Source organism: Pleurodeles waltl, chromosome 10 (genome assembly GCF_031143425.1).
Source record: "Pleurodeles waltl isolate 20211129_DDA chromosome 10, aPleWal1.hap1.20221129, whole genome shotgun sequence".
NCBI classification, from domain to species: domain Eukaryota; kingdom Metazoa; phylum Chordata; class Amphibia; order Caudata; family Salamandridae; genus Pleurodeles; species Pleurodeles waltl.
Window position 1 is genome coordinate 279,257,956 of NC_090449.1, and position 14,421 is coordinate 279,272,376.

Consider the following 14,421-nt stretch of genomic DNA (forward strand, 5'->3'; position numbering starts at 1 on the left):
TTGACAATGCCCTGGATGCTGGTATAGACCCGCCTGGCCCACTAACTGCTGACATGTGGGCTACAAGAATAACTAGTTCCTTTGAAGGAGCACTTGTTCAACTGCATGGGACTCTGCTTCTGCAGGGCCTTGGAGATCAATCGGCTGTAACCGCTGCCAGGTGGCGGAGATATGGAGCCCTGTAGGCCCCTACTGGATACAGCTTCATCATACTACCATGCTTGAGGGCTGGTGAACACTGAGTAACCTCCATGGCCTGTGGACCCTGGTATTGGTTGACGCCTGTCCCTGCTATGGCGTCTGTGCTATACTGCCTGGTGTGCATAGCCCAGTGTTAGGACCAGACTTATGTGGAGACTGGGTAAGCCTCCGGAGGCGGCACTACAGATACAGGGACATTGAAGGGGCTGCACAGTGGATGTCGACTTGTTCACAAGGCCTGGACTGTTTCTTGGCAACTAGTCTGCAGTGAAGCGCATGATAAGAGACATTTTGCCTCCTTTTCATTCAGTCTCTTGTTACAGTGCTGCTGGTGGTTCCTCTTGCAGTAGCCCGGTTGGCAGCTGTTTATAATAGGTAAAACAGATAAATCACAACCCAAACTCTAATTTGAGCTGCAGGAAACATCCAAACATTGTGATAAGGCGCTGCAGCACTGGAGGCTGGTCAAGACGATGCAGGACCAGAGATGGGTAGTGAGCTGCAGTAGATTCTGACGACAAGATAGATGGATTTACCTTCTGGATGGATCGGATGTCGAACTTACTGGTAAAACATGCAGGCATCTTGACATGGCGGAGAGATGTATCTCAGGGTCGAGGACAAACAGGTCACTTCCTGTGCATCCCAGAAACAGATGGAGGAACTGCTTTCATCCGTACAGGTTAAAACCAAGGATCTGGAATTGCGTCAGAAAAATCTCTGGATAGTAGGATTGACTGAACCCACAGACATTCACAACATGGAGAGGTATGTGAAACAACTGCTTATTGATCCTCTGTGATGTGAGACATTCTCTGATATGTTTGAGCTGGGGCGCGCCTACCATTTCCTTGCACCTCACCTGCTGCTGGAAGCAAGACCTCGCCTGATCATTGCAAGGCTGTTGAACTGCAGGGCCCACAGCGTAGTACTCCGCCAGTCCCAAGATCTGTGGGTGCTCAGCCACAAGTGTGCTGAACTTTCCATTTTTCTGGAATTCATGCAGCAGGTTCAGGAGACAGTTTATTCCAATAAGCGCATGCTGCAGGAACTTAACCTGGAGTCTGCCATGCTTTACCCTGCTCATCTGGGGGTGTCAGTGGATGGGTAGGCCATGCTCTTCAGTGCATGCAGCCGTGGTGACTCTGGGGTGCTTGCGGCGATTGGAGGAGGATGAGCCAGTGGCGTTACAGGACTCGGAGGAGCAGGAGTAGCATCCATAATGTCTGCTGTCTTTGATTGTGATTGCTCACTCTGTAACTTAGTGACACTGGATTAAGTTGTTGGGCTTCATGCGCTATCGAAAAGCGGGGATGCACTTGATTGCAGTACAGGGTAATGGTGTTGGTGGCTCGGGTGTGCAACTGCAAATATTCTGTTGTGATTCCTCCTGTGTCAATATAACTGTTAATGTTTGTGGTTTTTTATGTAACTCTCTTCTTCGGCGAGGGTGTGTGTGGCCCTGATTGTTGGATATGTGTCTCATAGGTGAACAGTTGGTGGCAGCTGGAGTCGTTTTGGCTCAAACTGTCCTTGTTTGTGGCACCCTGCACTTCAGCATTTTCAGGGGAGTTTGGCGGGCATTATCTGTTCCCCTTTATGTTCCACATTCTTTTGATTGGGGGTATGTTGTGTGTGGGCGGTGTGGGGTTTGGGTGAGAACTACATTGTTGTGCTGCTTGTTGGGAGCACAGTGTGGGTGGGTAGAGGGCTGAGTTCAACACACCCAATAAGTTTGTGCTGGGAAGAGCTAACTGAGATGTGTGATCTGCAGTATACATGGTTTGTGAAATTTGTGAGGCATGGTGATGGCTGATAGTGGGACTGGTGTCAGCGTTGGTGCCAAGCATCTGAGGCTATTGAAATTCCTTATGTGGAATGTCATGGGGCTTAATGACTGGAGGAATGTGCGCAAAGTGGTAGCATACGTACTGTGACATAATGTGGATGTTGCCATTCTGCAGGAAGCTCACTTGGTCCCTGGCAGCAGGCGCATTCAGTGGCGCATTCAGTGGCGCATGAAGAGTGTATGCTATGTAGTGGGTTTCACTGCAGCTGGCTGTCAGGTAAGTATATTTTGTCTATTTTTTTTTTGTGGCATAGGGGGGCCTGATTTGTGCCCCACTACATGCCACTATGCCCAATGACCATGCCCAGGGGACATAAGTCCCCTGGGCATGGCCTATGGGCAAGGGGGCATGACTCCTGTATTTGCTAAGACAGGAGTCATTTCAATGGGGGTTGGGCGTCAAAAAAAATGGCGCAAATCGGGTTGAGGCCAAAATTTAGCCTCAGACCTGACTTGCCCAATTTTTGACGCCCAAGCTCCATTTTCCCCTACGCCGCCGCTGTCTGGTGTGAGTCATTTTTTTTTACGCACACCAGTCAGCTGCGCCGGCTAACGTCATTCAATAAAAAAGGCGCCTGCATTGCGCTTTGGAATGGTGTTAGCCGGCGTTAAAATTTTTGACGCACAACTGCGTTGCCGCAGTTGTGCGTCAAAAAGTATAAATATGTCCCTAAATGTCCTTATTAAAAGAGTTCAAGCCAGGAACGACAATGTCTTTACAGTGTGTTCATGTAAAGAGATGATTGACAACTTGGTACGACTACCAGCCCTCTTAGAGGAGATGGTTGGAAAAATTAGGAAGGTGACCCACGAATCAAAAACTGGTAAGGAACTACCAGACGAAACTGGACTTTAGGGCCGAAATCCTGCATGCGGCGATAGTGTGTACCACACCCCGAGGGATACCCAGGAGGAGGCACCAACTAGCATAACCACACACAAAGGAGTCAAAACAGCACCTCATATTGAGGGGACCAATCAAGAGAGGATTGAGGTCACCTCAGAATGGAACTGCCAGGAGAAAGGGCCAACCCCTCATGGTGAGCCCGTACCAATTATTTAAAGGCCTCTGCCCCCGCCCTCATGACAAAGCAGGAAAGGAAGCCCACAAGGAAAGGCAAAAAAACAGATTAATTTATTGAGATTGCCAAAAGCTGTAATCCACAACAGGACCAAGCTACCCACAATGGTAGGCATCCCACAAACCAAAGCTGACACGGAGCATCACGGTACCAGAGGAACCCAGGATCACAGGCAGGAATGAATGCCTGGACCAAGGGATGCTGGTCATCCCGGGACCTTGGATACAGCTCGCAGTAATACCAATGTTGACACAGCCGTTACTACAGCCATAGAAGGCCTTTATACAACCTTACTAACTAATCTACAGGAACAGAGACGTGACAGATCCTGCACTATGGGAGACCCTAAAAAAACTTTAAGTAGTACAGAGAATGGAGTCAAGATCACTTCCCCGGGGGCACAACCAGGAGCAAGGCCTGGGGAGGCTGATAGGCGGCTGGGTCAACTCAGAGTGCCCCTCGGGGGAGCCCAGAGGAGCAAGAAAAATATAACACCACCAACCCCTGAAGAGGTAAGACCAGCCAGCTGGCAAAGAGAAACTGTAGAAGAGGAATCAATGGCACATAATATGACCCCATCCTGTGCCCCATTGAGAGATAGCACCAGGACCCCAAGAGAAGAGAGTGTAGAATTCCCCCTAGGTAATGTAACAACTGCAAGCTTCACAGGAGGTTGGCACAGCAATCAATGCCACTCTGAACCCAAGGGGGCACAACAGAAGTAAGGGCCTGGTCTCCCAATGCAGAATCCCGCTTAGGAGAGGTCACAGGAAATATCAACACAGTTCAAGGTGGCACAAAGGCAAGCTTTCTATGGATCCCGGAGTTCAAATCTAGGGGAAGGCGACATTCTAAACTGCATAAATATCCTAAAACTATTAAAAGGGCCTACCAGACCTTGAGGGAGTATACTCCGAGGGCATTGACTCCATCAGACCTCTTCCAACAAAATGCAAGGAGGTATCAGAGCCCACCTTGGCCAAGTTCAACTCGCTCGATATACAAGCTAAAATTCTGCTTACAAGGAGCTGCTGAGGAGCAGGGAGATAAAAATAGTGCACTTTCAGGAGGATTGTTATCCACCCCTACTACAGGATCAAGAACAACCAGTAGATAACAACATCGGTGGGAGCAGTCATATCACCGCAATGTGCCCAAGGCACGTTTTAGGGCAGCAAGTAACATCCTCTCTGAGAAGCCCGGTTGGCAGGTCCCTCTGCACCGGTAGATACTCAGGACTGACAATTCAAACAACTGCAGCTCAGCCGATGGAATCTTCTGCAACAAAAGTAGTAACTAAGACAGAAAATAAAGATTATTTGAGCTGGCTTTCCCGGGTCCTCTCAGAAGCTCACCAACCTTCCTGTTATATGGATAGAAACAATGATCCCTTGAGGCATAATTTGACTATGCAAGATGTACTACGTATCTACGCCTGGAATTTGAGGGCCTGGCACAGAAAATTGAAGAACCACAAATATCGGAATATCTAAGCAACTTTGATATCATAGCGGTACAAAACTCCTGGGCAAAATCTAACATCCCATTAATTGGGTTTATTGAACACAACAGATGAGCAAGTAAAACTTGCACCCACGGAAAACCCAAAAGAGGACTGGTGGCTTATCTAAGTGCCAAAGTCACCGCTAAAGTCACAGTATTAGAAACCAACGATCTAAGGCTCATGGTGATCCACCTGGAAGAATGGAGCAAGCCATTTGTTTTTGCTAACATCTACATTAACCCAAGAGAAAAAAGAGCTACAGTTGAAAAGCTGGTGAAAACCCTCCTGGAGTGGAAATGCGAACCATGGATGATGAATCTGGTCCTCACCGGAGACTTCAACCTGAACCTTTTTCAAGATACAAGGGAAGAAGTAGATGCTGACTTTAATGCACCTGCCATAGCCCACCACTCACAAAGAAGAAAAGACAAACTCTGGAAAAAGCTGGCTAAGGTCTGCGAACTAACCGGGCTGATAACGCTAAGTGGTCATCTCGCTGGAGAAGCTCCACTATCTTGAACAAGGTGTTCGGTACAAAAGCATCCTACCTGGACTATATTTTATAGTCAGTGTAAGTATGTTTAGCAGAATATTTGATTTCAAAATTGACCAACCAACTTAAAGTGATCACCTGTCACAAAACATCTGGCTTCCTGCCAAAGCACCGGCCCTGGGCTGTACACAGATCATGCAGACAGAAGCTTATACCGAGAAACTAAAACACCTTAAATTGAGTCCTAAAGATATCCAAACATTGGCAAGCAAGGCAGTTGAAATATTGAAGGAAGTATCAATCCGCAATCAAGATCCAATAAAAGCCTGGGAAAACCTCTCAGAATTTCTAGTGGCAAGGCATCCAGCAACTACAAGGGTTAATGATAGAAGTATCTTGCGCAATAATAACATAGTCTGTCCAAAGTCGATTCGCCTCATGAGATCACAAATTAGTAAAATTCTCTGATTGCTGCATTCAGCACTGCTGAACCATACACTATTGAAGTCTCTCCAACACTATTGCAGAAGTCTTACGAGGGAGGTCCAGTTGCACAAGAAAGGCAAAGTCAAAGCGTTATGGGTCAAACTTTTGAACTGCTCAAAATCAAATGATTACAGGCAATTTTGGAAACTAATAAATGCTCTTGACAAGGGTCCCAGCGCAGCAAACAAAGCAACCATAAGTGAAGAAGAATGGGTGACCTTTGTAAGATCCCATTGTAAAGAAAGCACGTACACAGCTACAATCCAGGGTCCCTGTTCTCACTTAACATCCAAAATGGTCCATACCGAAAATAATAGCAGCAGCGCAGTAGACATCCTAGAATAAAAGGTCATGGATCTGGAGAAAATCATTGTGCGCTCACGTAACAACTGTGCACCGGGCTCCAATGGAATCCCATCAGCCCTCCTGAAGGAAAATATCACAACCGGGGCAGGTTTCCTGATATTGGTTAACTAAATACTACAGACCTGAAACATCCCAGACAGTTGGAGAGGGTCAGTTATTCACCCCATCTTTAAAGGCGGGAAAGCTGCATCACCAATTAACTATAACTTGATAGCTTTTCTAGATGTGGTTCTTAAATATTTTTCAACCCTACTTTTGCAAGACCTCACAGAATAGACAACTGAGGCAAATCAGGTGCTGAGGAACCAAACAGGGTTCACCAAGAAGCAGGCGACATTTTCCAGTTTAACAGCTGTGGGCCTCATAATGAGAAGAGCAAGCGACACCCGCACTCCATTGTTCATGTGCTTCATGGACTTTAAGGCAGCCTTTGTGTCTCCCAGGAGTTGTTGTGGGGAAAGTTGCAGCGCTGGGGCATTCCCCTGAAATTATTGCAAGCTATCCAGTTGGTATACTCTGGAACATGGGTAAAGATCAAGGTTGGGGACGGCCACCATCCTTCCATAGAAATTAGAACATCTTCAAGGCTGAACCAAGGCTGTGCATTAGCCCCCATACTATTCAACCTATTCATCTCAGACCTACCCCTTTCTGGTCCCAGTGGGGTTTCACGCACAAAGCATAGGCGGCAAAGAGCTGTGTAACAACATATATGCAGATGACCTGCTAATGCTAAGTAACACCAGAGTAGGCCTTCAACAATTAATTAACACATTGGCAAAGTAGCTGAAAACAAGCTAGAAATTAATCTGAAAAAGAACAAACTTATGCCCCGAAAATATCAAATGTAAAAATCTGCGAAATGGTGTCTCCAGAGGTCAACGATAGAAGGAACATTGGCATATTCTTACTAGGGATTTAAATTGGACTCAAGGGGGTCATTTGCAGCACAAATGAAGGCCATTTTAGCAAAAGCAGAAGCATTAAACTTTGCCTTTTAGACTCTAAGAAAACATCTGTGGGGTCACAATCTCAAGGCCTTACTAACAATGGTGAGATCTAAAATGGTCCCAACCCTGTTGTATGGAGGGAATATCATTTTAGGGGAGGACACTGCTAATCTTGAAGAAATTCATATTGCGAACATACAATACAAACATGTTTCATCTGCCAAAGTCCACCTTCCCAGCCCAAGTAAGATTAGAGTTCACCTTGCCAAAGCACACAGTAACTAGGCAAGGTGTGTTCTTAAAATGTTGTCACTGTTTGAGGAATGCCACCAAAGATAACCATGCACATTATGCCTGGCTTGAAATAAATTAAGAATGAGTGAATCAATGCGTTGCCATCTTCTTGCGGAAAAGCTTAGAGAATTAGGGACTCCTAAATGTGTGAAGTCAGAACATCAGTGACTCAATTTTTCAGAAATGTTTGAACTCCCGCATCTAGTAGAAATTCCTCCTGGAGGACAAAGGGCTATTGGCAAAGTGTGTGCATGGGTAGCTGGTGATCAACTCATTCAAAACTCAGAAGGAACAACCATACTTAGACCTTTTCCTTTCACTAACCACCAAGAAAGAACTAATAAAACTTTCTTTTGGCCTCCTCCCAACCCTCAAGTTCATACTCAAATGGCAGATGAAGGGACTACCAGAAAATAAGCTGTGGTGCCTGTGTTATCAAATTAGAGGAATACAGTGAAGTTGCACAGATCGAGGTAACTCATTTGGGGAGGTATGCTACTGGAAGGGTATACATTGAGGATGAACGACCTGGCACCATGTTGGCAGTGATTGTACATCTGTGACGCAAGGACAGCACAGTGTTGGCAATTGATGATGAGCATGGTGTCCCCCTCTACTTAGCTGAGCAGGTAGAATACCGTTTTTGCTGTTATGTTTGAATCTCTATTCCTCACGCTTTGTCCATGATGAGCAAGCCACAGAGGACTATCTTGCCCACATCATCATGAGGTGGGTGACTGTGGCGCATACAGAACATCTTATGGTACTACTTTGCCCCTCGTAGATAGTGGCAGCACTGAAAGCATTTGATACAGATAGGCAACCGTGGCCTTCTAGAATTCCTACCAAGATAAACTTGTCTCGCACTTGGTTACCTTATTTGAAAAAAGTGTGAGGAAGGGGTGTACACCCCTTATGATGTGTGAGGCATTGTTAGTTACACTACTGAAGCCTGGTAAGCCAGCTGACTGCTGCTCATCCAGAAGTCCTCTGTCACTGTAGAACACAGACACAAAAATACTCATGAAAATCTTGGCTAATCGCCTGGCCCCTCTACTTCCAGGTATCATGGGCCCAGAACAGAGGGAATTTATACTGGATCCGTTTTTAATTTAATTTTTAATTTATGATCTAAGGACCCTCTTTGGAGCAATCTCTCGTATCAGTCCCAATGTGCGTGCCACCGCTGTGTTTCTGGTACTGAAAAAGCACGTGATTTGGTGGAGTGGGGATTTATGTTTCCAGTGTTGCAGTGCTGGGGGTAAGAGATGTTTTCCTGCAACTGGTTCAGGTACTATGTACTAGACCGATTGTGCAGATCCAAGTCAATTGCTTGGTTTCGGGTCTCATTGCTATTTAAAGAGCTGCCCTCTGTCACCATTATTGTACGCCTTGGGAGCTGAACCTCTTGCTTGCTCACAACACGAATACCATGCACGCCATGGAATTTGTTTTCTGTATTACCATCTCATTGTGTCTGCGTATGACACCATACTTTATGTTCAGAACCCTAAGCATAACTTGTCCCTGGTTCTACGTCTGGTTGTATTTTTTGGTGGACACTCTTTGCTACATATTACCTGGGATACGTCTCTTATATTTCCCCTTACTGTAGCCACGATACTGGCACAGATGGAGTACCCACTGCAGTGGACTACGGACTTGGTGTAATATTTAGACGTTCAGGTCTACACAGGCTCAGTATTTGTCATGTTACACAATTATGGCAAGTGGTGCAGTGGCCTACGGAGGCAGTTGAGCGCTGGATTGATGAAGATGGTAGTGTTGCCCCTTTTTTGTTCTTATTTGCAAACATCCTGATTTTTTTGCCCTGCATGGTTTTTTGTACATTGCGTGCCTTGCTGGTGCACTTGGCCTGGATTGGGAAGAAGCTTACACTTACTTATGCTAAGGGTAGACTGCACTCTGGAGACCTAGAGGCTTACTATAGAGCAGGAAATCGGAGCCAGGCTTTATTAAGATGGCGCCCTGGGCGGAGAGAAATTTGGCATGTTTGCAGATGCTAATAAATTAAATGAGGCAGCTGGGGGCCCATTTCGTATTCACTAGTCAGTGCCTGGCTGAGCTAGTGACTGGGCTCTGAGCACAAACAGCTCGTCCTCCTCCAGCTCACTTAAAGCACCAATAGCTTAGATGCCTCACGCTGATGGTGGTTTTGTTGGTGGCTGTCAGTAAATGTGAGACAATGGGGGAGGGTAAGGAAGGGGGCAGCAGGGTATTAAAAACATTGCCTTTGGTATGATAATTGAGGATTAAAACCACATACTGGCAAATCAGACAGAAATTAGCACACAGGAACATGGGCAAGCCTGAAGCAAGACAACAGGGGTGCTGCTGTTAGCATTTCCTTGATTCACACAGCTCTCTGAGCCCCCGCAGAATATTGGCACCCTGTGCCTGGGCCCAGCTCACCATGCTAAAGGCTGGTCCTGAGCACAATATATGCTTGCCCACAACTGGTTGCACAGCCCAAATGGACTACCTCACCTGTGGCTTGCATGCGGTGCTGCTCTTCTGATGTGTCATTACCACACCTTAGTGTGTATTACACAATACTCTTCTAAAAGACAAGCAGAGTTACAGGCTGCACTATTGCTTTACTCGACATGGGTGCTACTAGCATGGTGCATGTTGTTCCTTCAGGGGTGGGAAAGGGCCTGGCGTAAACACAGCAGGTTCTAGGATTGAAATGTATGGGCAATTTTTTCACAGATGGTGTACTCAGCAGGTGGCAGCAGGTATGTGTGCAATAACACACACCCTCACTACTGGCACGGTTTCACTTTTACAGGATGCGGCACATGATGTGAAAATTCCTGGAGAGGCCCTTTCGGAGACACTTGGTGTGGGTGAGCAACTCTTGCTATGAGTTCCTTGGATGGATGTCTCTTTGAGTGCTTTGCTGTGTGGTGCGGCCCCATAGAAAGCCGGCATTTCTTGCATGCTCTGCAGTTCTGTGATGACTGCAGAGGGGTCTGCTACTTGACTGTCGGGACTGGAAGGTGTAGAAACTGTCGGAACTATGTTGGCAATGTTACCTATTTTTGCTATGTACTGCACTATGGCCCTCATTACAACCCTGGTGGTCAAAGACCACCAGGGCTGTTTTGGAGGTTGCACCGCCAACAGGCTGGCGGTGCAAACTAGTGGATTACGACCGCGGCGGAAGTGCCGCGGTCGCTCTTCCGGGACTGGCGGTTTTCCGCCACGTTGGTCCCGGCGGTCGTAATCCGCTAGGGCGGTGCTGCTTGCAGCGCTGCCCAAGGGATTACGAGTCCCCTTCCCGCTAGCCTTTCCATGGCGGTAGGAACCGCCATGGAAAGGATGGCGGAAAGGGGAGTCACGGGGCCCCCTGGCACAGCCCCACACAGCTTTTCACTGTCTGCACAGCAGACAGTGAAAAGCGCGACGGGTGCAACTGCACTCGTCGCACGTCCGCAACAACGCCGGCTCCCATGTTGCGGCCCAACGGGGATGTTATAATGGGCACCGCGGGAGTGCGGCCGCATTGGCGGCCGTATGGCGGTTACAACTTGGCGGGCGGCAGTTGCCGCCCGCCACTGTTGTAATGAGGGCCTATATGTCTGCAACAGCTCCCTGTCTACTTGTTTTATTGTTCGACTACCTGTGCTGCAAATGCATGTAATGCCAGTCACCCATCATTGATTATTGTAACATACAAGGCTGTACGGTTAGAGAAGATTATAGATAACGCTTTATTTTTTATTTTTTATATTATTGATAAGGCAGGTCACAAACCACTTCTACTAGAGACATAGAGGGATGGTGCCCTGCTGAGGTCAGCAGACCACAAAGATTGTGACTGCCTTTCAATAAAGTAAACTTTTTTATTAATAAAACAAATTTTTCTTAATATTTACTTTCATTGAGGTCAACAAACTACTTTGCAGGACACAGTAGGACTTTCATTCCTCCTACAGCACGGAGTCTGCATTACTGCATGCCACAGAATCTATCCATCAAATTCTGGACACTGGCGAGACTGCAGCATTGTTAATACTGGACTTCAGTGCTGCATTTGACACTGTGCCTCACAACATCCTGATTGAATTCCTTTGAAATACGGTGTCGGTCATAAAGCCTTGCTATGGGTTGTCTCCTGTTTGGAGGGGTGCACCTTCAAGGAGTTTCAAAAACCCTATAATTCCAACTTGCACTGTTTGCAGCAGGGAGTGTCGCCGGGCTGATCCCTGAGTTCAACTCTATTTAAAATATACATTTACCCCCTGGTGGTCGTCATCGAATGCCATGTATTCAGAATCAACAGATATGCTGATGTCAGTCAGCTCATCAATTACCTTTCCTCATAACTCCGCCCACACAACTTCATCGCTACGTTCTTGTCTTGCAGAGGTCACATTGTGGACGGATCTAAACTTCCTCAAGATGAATGCAGAGAAGACAGAGGCTTTGGTCCTAGGTAACACCTAACATCTGGTCGACCACTTGTTGGCCTGAAACTCTTGGTCCTTTACCTCACCTCAAACCCATGGTTAAAAACCTGGGTATTTGGTTTGATGAAAAGCCCCTCAAAAAAATCTTCTGCTTACTTCCAGAATCTGTCAGAAAACAGTGGTCCAGGCCTTCATCATGTCTAGGCTAGACAACTGCAACATGTTGTGTCTGGGTTTGTCATAGACCCTTTTGAAGAGACTTCAATTAGTGCAGAATGTGGTGCATTATCTTTTGCTGAATTTCCCAAAATGTACCACCATGGGGACCGCGCTCTCTAAGCTGCTCTGGGTTCCATTGAAGCAGAGACTTTTTTTCAAAACCTTGTGCTATTGCTTCAAGGTGTTTGCGAATAAGGGCCCATGATACTTGCATTCTTTAACCAAAACTTATATTCTTCTTAGGAACTTCAGAATTTTGTGCCCCATGCTGGCCAGCATCCCTAATGTTAAGACAGTGCGCATTCGTGGTAACCCCTTTAGCTATCCAGCGCCTAACCTCTGGAACTCTCTCCCTCTCACAGTCTGTCAGGGCCCTTCAGAACCTTTTTCCAGAAAAATGTAAAGGCTTGGTTGTTCAGGCTGAATTGATTCAACAGGAAATGATGCATATGAGACCTGTGGGAGCTGGACCTTCAGCGTTGGGACACTTCGTTTTGAAGTAACTATATGCTCCATAAACCACAGTATTATTATTATTTTTATTATTATTCACGCCATTAATATTATTATTGTTAACAATAATAATAACAATATTAATATAATCATAATAATCATAATAATATTAAAGGAAACCGGGATCCAAGTTAACTTTTTTGGTTTGGGTGAGAGTTTGCCATGGTCAAGTGGCCACTGCCTACTCCAGAATAAACTTTTAACATCCACTAAAGGGAAGGGGACCCTTTCACTTTTGCAGATTGGTTACTATCACAATTTGGGAAAAGTTTTCAATGGTGTAGGACAATTATTTCAGCCCTACACCATTGATACATGTATATATAACTCCTAATTGTGAAGAGACACCTACAACACACCATCTCCGATAGTGATTCCTTACCCATTTTAAGAGTCTGTAAAAAAGTTACTGTTAGACCTGATAGCCTTATGATGGTCAACCCCAACTTTTTGCCTGCCTCCCTCCATTTTTTACACTGTTTTTGCTGGTTTTAGGACTCTGCACACTTTACCACTGCTAATCAGTGCTAAAGTGCATATGCTTTCTCCCTTAAAAACAGAGTGACATTGGCTCATACCCAATTGGCATATTTAATTTACTTGTAAGTCCCTACTACAGTGCACTACAGGTGCCCAGGGCCTGTAACTTAAATGCTACTAGTGGGCCTGCAGCACTGATTGTGCCACCCACATAAGTAGCCCTTTACCATGTCTCAGGCCTGCCATTGCACGCCCTGGGTGTGAAGTTTCACTGCAACTTCAACTTGGCATTTAAAAATACTTGTCAAGCCTTAAACTCCCCTTTTTCTACTTATAAGTCACCCTAAGGTAGGCCCTGGGTAACCCCGAGGGCAGGGTGCTGTGTAGGTAAAAGACAGGACATATCCCTGTTTGTCTTATATGTCCTGGTAGTGGAAAACTCCTAAATTAGTTTTCCACTGATGTGAGGCCTGTTCCTTTCATAGACTAACAATTATGGCCTCATATAATGTGTGAGTGGTAGATTCTGATCAGAAAGGGGTAAACAGGTCATATTTTGTATGGCCAGAAGGGTAATAAAATATCCTGCTTATTGGTGAAGTTGGATTTTATATTACTATTTTAGAAATGCTACATTTAGAAAGTGAGCATTTCTCGCCATTAAAATTCTTCTATGCCTTACAGCCTGTCTCCAATCCAGGTCTGGGCTGGGCTGGTTGACAGCTCCCTTGTGCATTTCACCCAGAAAACCACAAACACAGAATGCTCAGTCACACCTGCACACATCTGCATACTGAATGGGTCTTCCTGGGCTGGAAGGGTGGAGGGCCTGACACTTACATTTCGAAGGACAGTGGCTTGCCCTCACACAATGGACTGCAAAAACCCCTATTGGGAACCTGGCAGACAGGGTTTTACTAAAAGGGGACCTTGTGCACTTCAAAACCACTCTTTGAGGTCTCGCCCACTTCAAATGCACATTTGGGTATGTAAACTGGGTCCCTGACTCTACCAACTCAGACACTTGCTGGGACAGACACTCTGAACCAGATCCTGCAACCTGCCAAGAGGAGCTGCCTGGCTGCCCAAAGGACTCACCTGGACTGGTTTGCTGTGAAGGACTGCTACCTTGCTGTTGCCCTGCTGCCTTGCTGGTCTCTAACTCTGATGAGAAGTGCTCTCCAAGGGCTTGGATTGAGCTTGCCTCCCGTTCCTGAAGTTTCAGGGCCAAAAAGACTTTGGGGCATATTTATACTTTTTGACGCTGAACTGCAGTAATGTAAAAAAAAAAACTCACCTCTACCTACCTGGGATGGGGTCCCTCATCCTTAGGTGTCTTCCTGGTGTGGGTGGGGGTGGGTGAGGGTGAGGGTGTACCTAGGGCCAGGGAAGGGCACCTGTGGGCTCTTTCCATGGTCTATGAAAAAGGCCCACTGGTCCCCTAATGCCTGCCCTGACCCAGGCGTTAAATAATGGCACTAAGCAAGCTTAGCACCATTATTTAAGCCCTCATCCCCTGTGGTAGATTTTAGGGGGGGGGGATAAATA